The sequence below is a fragment of the Lipotes vexillifer genome, unplaced genomic scaffold, assembly GCF_000442215.2.
Source record: "Lipotes vexillifer unplaced genomic scaffold, Lipotes_vexillifer_v1.1 scaffold253, whole genome shotgun sequence".
Classification (NCBI taxonomy): Eukaryota; Metazoa; Chordata; class Mammalia; order Artiodactyla; family Lipotidae; genus Lipotes; species Lipotes vexillifer.
In genome coordinates, this window is record NW_006780322.1 from 217,035 (window position 1) to 225,148 (window position 8,114).

Here is an 8,114-nt window from a genome sequence, read left to right on the forward strand (position 1 = left end):
AGCAGGAAGGAAAAGATTAGTAAAGGAAACTAAAAGAACTACTGCAAGTTAAGCTGCAAAAAGTGTAGGAGGAGACTTGTGGTGTTCACGAAGAAATTTCTGGCAGTTCCATATAAGCTTAAGGACATACACTTCAAACTGTCAGAAGCAATGTTGATAATAAATCCACTATCATTTTTGAAATATGTTTGCATATGTAAGGAATACATGATGATGAATGGCATAGTTGTAGAGTACTACTCTCTCAGCCCTTGAAACAGGAATAAATATGCTGACTGTGAACGTTACAATATTACTATATATCTACTGAATTCTTCAAAGTCCATTTTTAGGGGAAGGGTTGAAGAGAAAAGTCTGGACATGAGGAAGAAGAGAACTGCCCAGAAAAAGACTATAGTATTCCAAAAGTTTATACTGATGCCTTTTAGAGACAGACTAACAACCTGGTTAGGATTTTCTGAAGAACTCTTTACCCATTGGAGCCAAATGCTTATTAACATAGAGGGTTTCTTTGGGAGACAAAGAGAGCATAGTTTTATTTCTCAAAGTATAATCTGAAATCTTCTATGACCTCATTTAATAAGAACAAGAAGCAAGTACTTTATTTCTCACAGACAAAATGAGATGCAATTCCAGTTTTGTTTTACATACAACTAAGGGCTTCTTATTAGTAATCATTCCAAGTGAATTATTATGGATTATTAATATTAGCACACAAAAATAAATTAGCATATTTCTGGATTTCAAGACCTCCAATTCAGTCACCACTAACAGGTCTGGCTGTCCTGAAGAGAATCTATTTTGTCTGCACAGCAAGTACACTGAAATTCCTGCAGTTTTAAAAAGGATACTGGTAATATTTTAAGTTGGTCTTTGTTTTCATTGCTGTTATTCTTGCTCTCTAATTATGAACTACTGTAACTTTACTGTTTTTACAATTTCCTAATTAGTAATTACTGATAACTAGATAAGTATAATTTTTTGTGGGTTATTTGGTTAATCCTTGAGTAAATTGATATATGTTTGCATCAACATTAACCTAAGTCTTCTCAAAACTAGATTACAATACATGTATATATTATAGTTCAAATAGAAATTCTTGATACCATTATTGACAAAGCAGATGTAAATATAACCCTTCCAAAGTGCCTATAGGGACTTCCCTGGTGGTCCAATGGTTGAGAATCCACCTTCCAATGCAGGGGACGTGGGTTCAATCCCTGGTCGAGGAACTAAGATCCCACATGCCGTGGGGCAACTAACCCCACATACCACAACTACTGAGCCCATGTGCCACAACTAGTGACCCCACGTTCTCTGGAGCCCAAGCGCCACAACTACAGAGCCTGTGCGTCGCAACGAACAGCCTGCATGCTGCAGCGAAAGATACTGCATGCCGCAACAAAAGATCCTGCATGCCGCAGCTAAGACTTGACATAGACATACATACATACATACATATTTTTTTAAAAAAACAAAGTGCCTATATAGTGTGACACTTTATGGATGTTATCTTGTTGACAAATGTACATTGTCATCTGAATAACCTGCAACACAATATCAAGTTAAATGTAAGAAAACTGTTGAGTTTATAGGGCACTGTTTTGTAACATGAAAATCACATATAGAAGCTCATTAGATAACCTCACTTTTTTGTTGCTATCACTAAGTTCTTTTTCTATGTGAAAGTGGTATTTGGTAAGGTAAGTGGGCTATAGACTCCTCTGCATTCCTAAAAGGGCAGCAGTTCCTAAAAGCTAAAGAACTACTGGTCTTGTGTAAAGTTCATGAACCCTGCACTCAGACACAGGCTCAAATCCAAAGTTTACTATTTCCTAATAGAATAACCAGAAAGTCAGTTCCCTCATCATACCACCCTCATATGGTTGTGAAGGTTAAATGAGATAAGTATGTAATATACCTGGCAAATAGTAAGTGCACCCTTACAGAAGGGAGGGCAGGCGGAAGATGGTATTTTGGGTCTTGCTTCCAGGCTCTTCATCTTTCAGAGAATGCTCCCAACGTCCTGCCCCAAACCAAAGTCACATCTCCGAGACAGAAACCAAACAAATAACGTGAAGTAGGCTAAACCAAAGACATGACTTTAATTGTAAATTACGGCAAGAAAACTAATGGATAATTAAACCAATTAAGTTTGTAGTCAGGGATCACAAACCCTAATAACAACCAAACAACATAAAAAAAGGCATATATGCATACAAGTCATAGAGATGGCCCCATATTAATGAGATCAATAAAAGCTTTTAATACAAGAAACAAATCCACAAGCCTTCATAATAACAACTGAAATAAAATTGTTTATATGATTTTTCTTTTCATTTGACCCACTTTCTTGAGAACTGATCTCCCCAAAAAGGACAAAGCCTACCTCCTTATTTCACCCATCTTTTACTGAAGTCTACCCAGACATCTAATTCATTTAATATTCAATAATTCACTAAGTCCTTCGATATGTACTATTTACTAAGCACCTCTCATGGCCAGAAGTAAATAAAATATTAACAAAGCCCCAGCTCTACCCTCAAAGAGTTTAAAGTCTAGTGGGAAACAGAAATAAGTAAACAAGCAATTACTATACTATGTGTTCAGAGCAGTGATGAATGTGAGTGTTTACAGAATACCATGAGAACACATATACAAGGAGCACTGACTCTTTCTCAAGGACACATGGTGAATGGTGGAAACCAGGAAATATTTCCTAGAAGACATCTAAGCTGAGAATGAAAGGATGAAGAGTTGGGCAAAGATGGGGCACAAGGAGTAGAGGAAGAAAGTCATCCAAACAGAGAAAACAGCATCTGTAAGATCAAGACTAGAGGACCTAGCATAATGAACGAACAGCAGTAGTTCAATATGATCAAAGAGGCAAGTGTGAGGCTAAAGAGGTGAGCAGGGACCTCTTATGACATATTAAGGAGTTTGGAATTTATCCTGAAGGTAGCAATGGAAAGCAGGGGTTTCAAACTAGAAGTGATATTATCAAGTGTGTCATGAAAAAAGACTATTCTGGCTTAATACAAAGAATGGATAGGAAGGCAGAAAAGATGACGAGTTTCCTATAACTAATGCAATAATCCAAAAAGGTGAAAACAGTAGTTTGAGAATCATAATCAAAAGGACTGTGTAAATGGACAGGGGTGAGAGCAAAAGTAGAAAGAGAAGTTTCTAGCTGGGCAACTAAGTAGATAGATGCCCATTCACCAAGAAGAAAGAGTACTTTGAAAAGATGATGATTGGTTCCTTGGAGTTCTGGGGCTATAGTGCCATGGGACATATAAATGAAGATTTTCTATAGGTAGTTAGCCACAAACATCTAGAGTATGAGACACATCTGGACAGAGTGCTACATTTGGAAGTAATCAGCCACAGAAAGTAAATGAAGCACTGGGAGCAGATATCACCTCAGAAGAACTTAAGATCCTTTCTTGCACAAAGCACTGTTTCCTACCATGTTCCTGCCTGCTGCTGTAAACAAGCAGAGGACAGCCAGTACTATTCCACTGACTGATACTCTTAAGTTAGGAAACAACCATCAAGATTTTTCCATGCCTTTATTATGTGCCAATATTTGTGTTAGGCACTGAACAGAAATAAAATGTGGTGCCCTTTATACATGAGGATTTTAATAAACTGTAGGTGTGCTATTTATGGTGAGGTTACATAGGTATTTAACATTCAAAAAAAAAAAGGAAGAACAGTATGGAATGAAGTAATCAAAAATCCTCTTAGAAAAAGTGGGGCTTGAGCTAGGCCTTAAATTATAAGTAGAATGTAGAGATGTGAAGAAAGGAACTGGCATTCCAGGGAAGGGAAAATGTATAAGTAAAATACCAGGGTAAGGAATGAACATGACTTTAGAGGTAGAAAAGTAAACAAAAGTAACAACAATAAAATAGTTTGCCTGGAATGACCAAAATGTACAAACTTAAAGCTGGACAAATAGAATTCAGAAGGTCTTAATCAGCCAGAAGAGTTTAGATTTGATAGAGAAGAAAGAAATACATTATCACTGATGTTGAAGAAGAATAAAAGAGTTGGGTTTAGGGAAGATAAAAGGTAGAATAATGTAGTGATTAAGAATGCAAGCTCTGGAGGATATTTCCTGGGTTCACAACTGGCACTCCAATTTACCAGCTGTGGGGCAAGTAATTTAACCTCTCTAAACTTCATTTTGCTCAGTTCTCAAATAGGATAATAGTAGTACCTAACATCATAAGTTAGGTATAGATATAAAATAATGTGATCTATGGAAATGCTTAACAAAGTAAGCAAGGAATGAATGTTAGCTATTATTTTTAGTCCATTATGGGGCAGATTTTAGAAAACCTAGGGAAAGTTCATGGCATAGGTGTCCTGACCTTCTGTGGCTAGAGATCCCTGAACTTATTCAATACTGCCTGAGAAAGATCTTTACTTCACTTCTTACCACCGTGACTCCCTCATTTGATGATTTCTACCAACAGCCCAAAGACAATAATGCCTCCAAAGTTTTCACATATTCAAAATTCCAGTTGTCTTCTCGTCACCAGACAAAAAGAGTATAAACTCACCTTTCTCTGCTCCTCCCTGTAAACAATTCAACAGAAAATCATAAAAAGACTCTGAAAGGTTGGAAAGTGGAAGGCCAAATGGCTAGGGACCACACTTGAGGAACTTGAGGAACAACACAACACTGAGTTCCCTGGATTTTCTTTTTAATTCTCATATATCCTGAATGGACCCAGGAGAGGCTAGTATCCTGGAACCTGCACCAAGATGGGGAAGGAGAAAGAGAAGGCCTGGATGGAATCTCCTAACCCCTCTGGCCATCAACTGATTCCAAATCTCCTGATTTCCAACCCAGTGACAGAAGCACCAGGTAGGTGCTTTCCTCCCCAACAGTACTGGCAGAAACTTAAGAGAGAAGCCCACCAGCACTAAGAGGCCCAGAGAGCTGGCCCAGGAAAAGTCTGTATCCTAGAAGCCCAGAATTCCTACATCCCCCACCTAAATGTACAGGAGGCCTAGAAAAGCACTTTTTGCCCCCACTGATGGCAGGAGCAAGAATCAAGTGGGAGATCCACTGGCATCAGGTGCCCAGGGAACAGGCCCAGGAAAGCATCCTTCACCCTATGGGCCAATATCTCCCACTTTCCACTCAACAGCAGTAGGCCTAAGGAAGAGCATTCTACCCGCATGAGCAGCACCAGCAGAGATCAAGCATGATCCTCAGCAGCACCACTAAGCAAAGTAGACTATAATGCAAATCTACTTGGTTCAGTGAAAACTCTGAAAACTAAACAGTCTCTGAAACCACAGCCCGTACAAGTAGGCCAGGACCTATATGTTACATATAAATAAGACAACTGAATGCTAAAACAGATTAAATAGGATCCAGTCTCTTACTGTAACATTCAAAATGTACAAAACACAATTAAAAATCATTCACAATATCAAGAACCAGGAACATCACAGCTTGAATGAGAAAGATAATCAGATGATTCCAACATCAAGGTGAAACAGATGATGGAATTATCTGACAAGGATTTAAAAGCAACCATCTTATATGCTTGAGCAAGCAATTAATCTCTTGAAGAAAATGAAATAAGATAAAATCTCAGCAAAGAAACGTAAGTTATAAAAAAGAACAAATGGAAATTGAAAAAAATACAGTAACAAATAAAAACCTCATTTGAGAGGCTCAATGACAGAATGGAAATGACAGAAGATAGAATAAGTGAACTTGAGGACGTATCAATACAATTCTGAACAACAGAAAGAAAATCAATTTTTAAAAGACAGGGGCTCTTGGGCTATAACAAAACCTCTAATGTTGCAGAGGAGAAGGGGGGTGGGGGTAGGGAGGGATGCACTAAAAAAAATTATTCACAGAAATAATGGGAAACTTCCCAAATTTGGTGAGACATATATCTACAGGTTCAAGAAACTAAGTGAATCCCAAATACGAAACTCAAAGATATCCACACCAAGACACAAAACAATTAAATTTCAGAAAATATAGGAGAACACCAATTTGAATGATAGTGGATTTCACATCTGAAAACATGGAAGCCAGTAAGAAGTGTTATGCCATTTTGCAAGTGCTGAAAGAAGAAAACCATAAACCATTAATTCTATGTCTGGCTCAATTATCCTTCAAGAATGAATGAGGAATAAAGACATTTTCAGGTAAAGAAAACAAATCTGTCACTAATAGACTCACCCACATAGAGGGGCTGAGAAATTCTCCAACCGAAAGAAAATAGCAGGAAAAACCCTGAAAGTTCATAAAGACCAAAAAAAACAAAAACAAAAACCACAACAAAATGGATAAAAACAGAGGAAATATAACAGACTTTCAGTGTCTTTATGAGTTTCTTAAATCATATTTGATGACTGAAGCAAATAGTCTAACGCTATTTGCTGTTGTACTCAATATATGTAAAGGAAATATTAAAACAATTATTATTTTTAAAGTGGGAAGGGTAAAGGGAATTAATTCTACTTCACTCTCAGAGGTGAAAGTTGATACCAGTAAACAGTTACAAATTATGTATGTATATTGTAACACCTAAAGCAACCTCTAAAGAAACAATACAGTGCAATATACTCAAAATACTATAGATAGATCAAAATGTTCCTGTAATCCACAGTAATTCAAGAAAAGAGAAACAGAGGAACAAAGAGAAAACAAATACAATGGCAGACTTTAAGCCCAGTATATCAATAATGGTTTTAATGCAAATAGTCTAGTACACCAACTAAAATACAGACATTAACACAGTTTAAAAAAAATACAACTATATGCCCATTGTGTTTGAAGAAAATCCCTTCAAACACAATGACATAAGAAGGTTGAAGTAAAAAGGCAGAAAAAGAAATACTGTACAATTTTTTAAAAGCAGTAATGGCTATAACAGCAGATAAAGAAATCTCCAGAATAAAAATAATTACTCAAAACAAAGAGCATTACCACATAATGATAAAAGGATAAATCCACCAAGAAGATTTAGCAATCTTACACGTGTGATGTGACAAAGGCAATAAGAAATGGGAATGAAAACTAAAAGAGCAAAAACTAAATCTGATTAATAAATTAAACAAAATATCTGTTCCTTTTCTGTATTCTCTATTGGCTCCCCTTTCTCCTACTATATTCTATAAAGTTTTATCCTTGGAATTTTGCTGTTCTCTATACTCAGGCTCCCCCAGAGAGCTTATCTATTCTTACAGCATAATTTAATCATGGGTTGTTGAAGTCTTTCAAATTTGTCTTTCTCATTTCCCATTTTTTCAACTGCTTCAGATGTCAAGGCAGCTGAACCTAATTTCAGGCTTTTCACCAAACTACTATCACTCAGGAGCTCAGGGTCTTACTGGGAGGAATGAGACAAAATCAAATGGTACAACTGGGTGCATCAATAGAAATAATGCATAAGGTAAAGAGGCTGAACAGAGAGGATGTCTTGGAAGACAGGCTGCAAAAGAAGAGCACAAAGAGTGATGACCTACCTCCACCTAGTTCCCCACTTTTAGAGATTTACCCCAGGCACGGCAGGCTGAGAATACTGGGCTGCAGCCCCACCCGACCTTACTCGTAGAATAGAGGTTCCACTCCAGAAGAGGCAATCCATGAAGACCGGAGAATACCATCACACCCAACACCATTCTTAAAAAGAAGGGACGTGTGGGCTTCCCTGGTGGCGCAGTGCTTGAGAGTCTGCCTGCCGATGCAGGAGACGCGGGTTCGTGCCCCGTTTCGGGAGGATCCCACATGCCGCGGAGCGGCTGGGCCCGTGAGCCATGGCCACTGAGCCTGCGCGTCCGGAGCCTGTGCTCCGCAAATGGGAGAGGCCACAACAGTGAGAGGCCCGCATAACGCAAGGAAAAAAAAAAAATGTGCAGAAGACCTACATGGACATTTCTCCAAAGAAGACATACAGATGGCCAACAAGCATATGAAAAGATGCTCAACATCACTAATTATTAGAGAAATGCAAATCAAAATCACAATGATGTATCGCCTCACAACTGTCAGAATGACCATCATTAAAAAGTCTACAGGGCTTCCCTGGTGGCCCAGTGGTTGAGAGTCCGCCTGCCGATGCAGGGGA

At 38.1% G+C, this 8,114-nt stretch overlaps 1 protein-coding gene across 1 annotated transcript in view; it reads right to left on the reverse strand.

Annotated features, from left to right (window-relative positions):
• Positions 1 to 8,114, reverse strand: part of ALMS1 (ALMS1 centrosome and basal body associated protein) — a 236,820-nt gene that overhangs the window by 173,288 nt on the left and 55,418 nt on the right. The window lies entirely within an intron of this gene.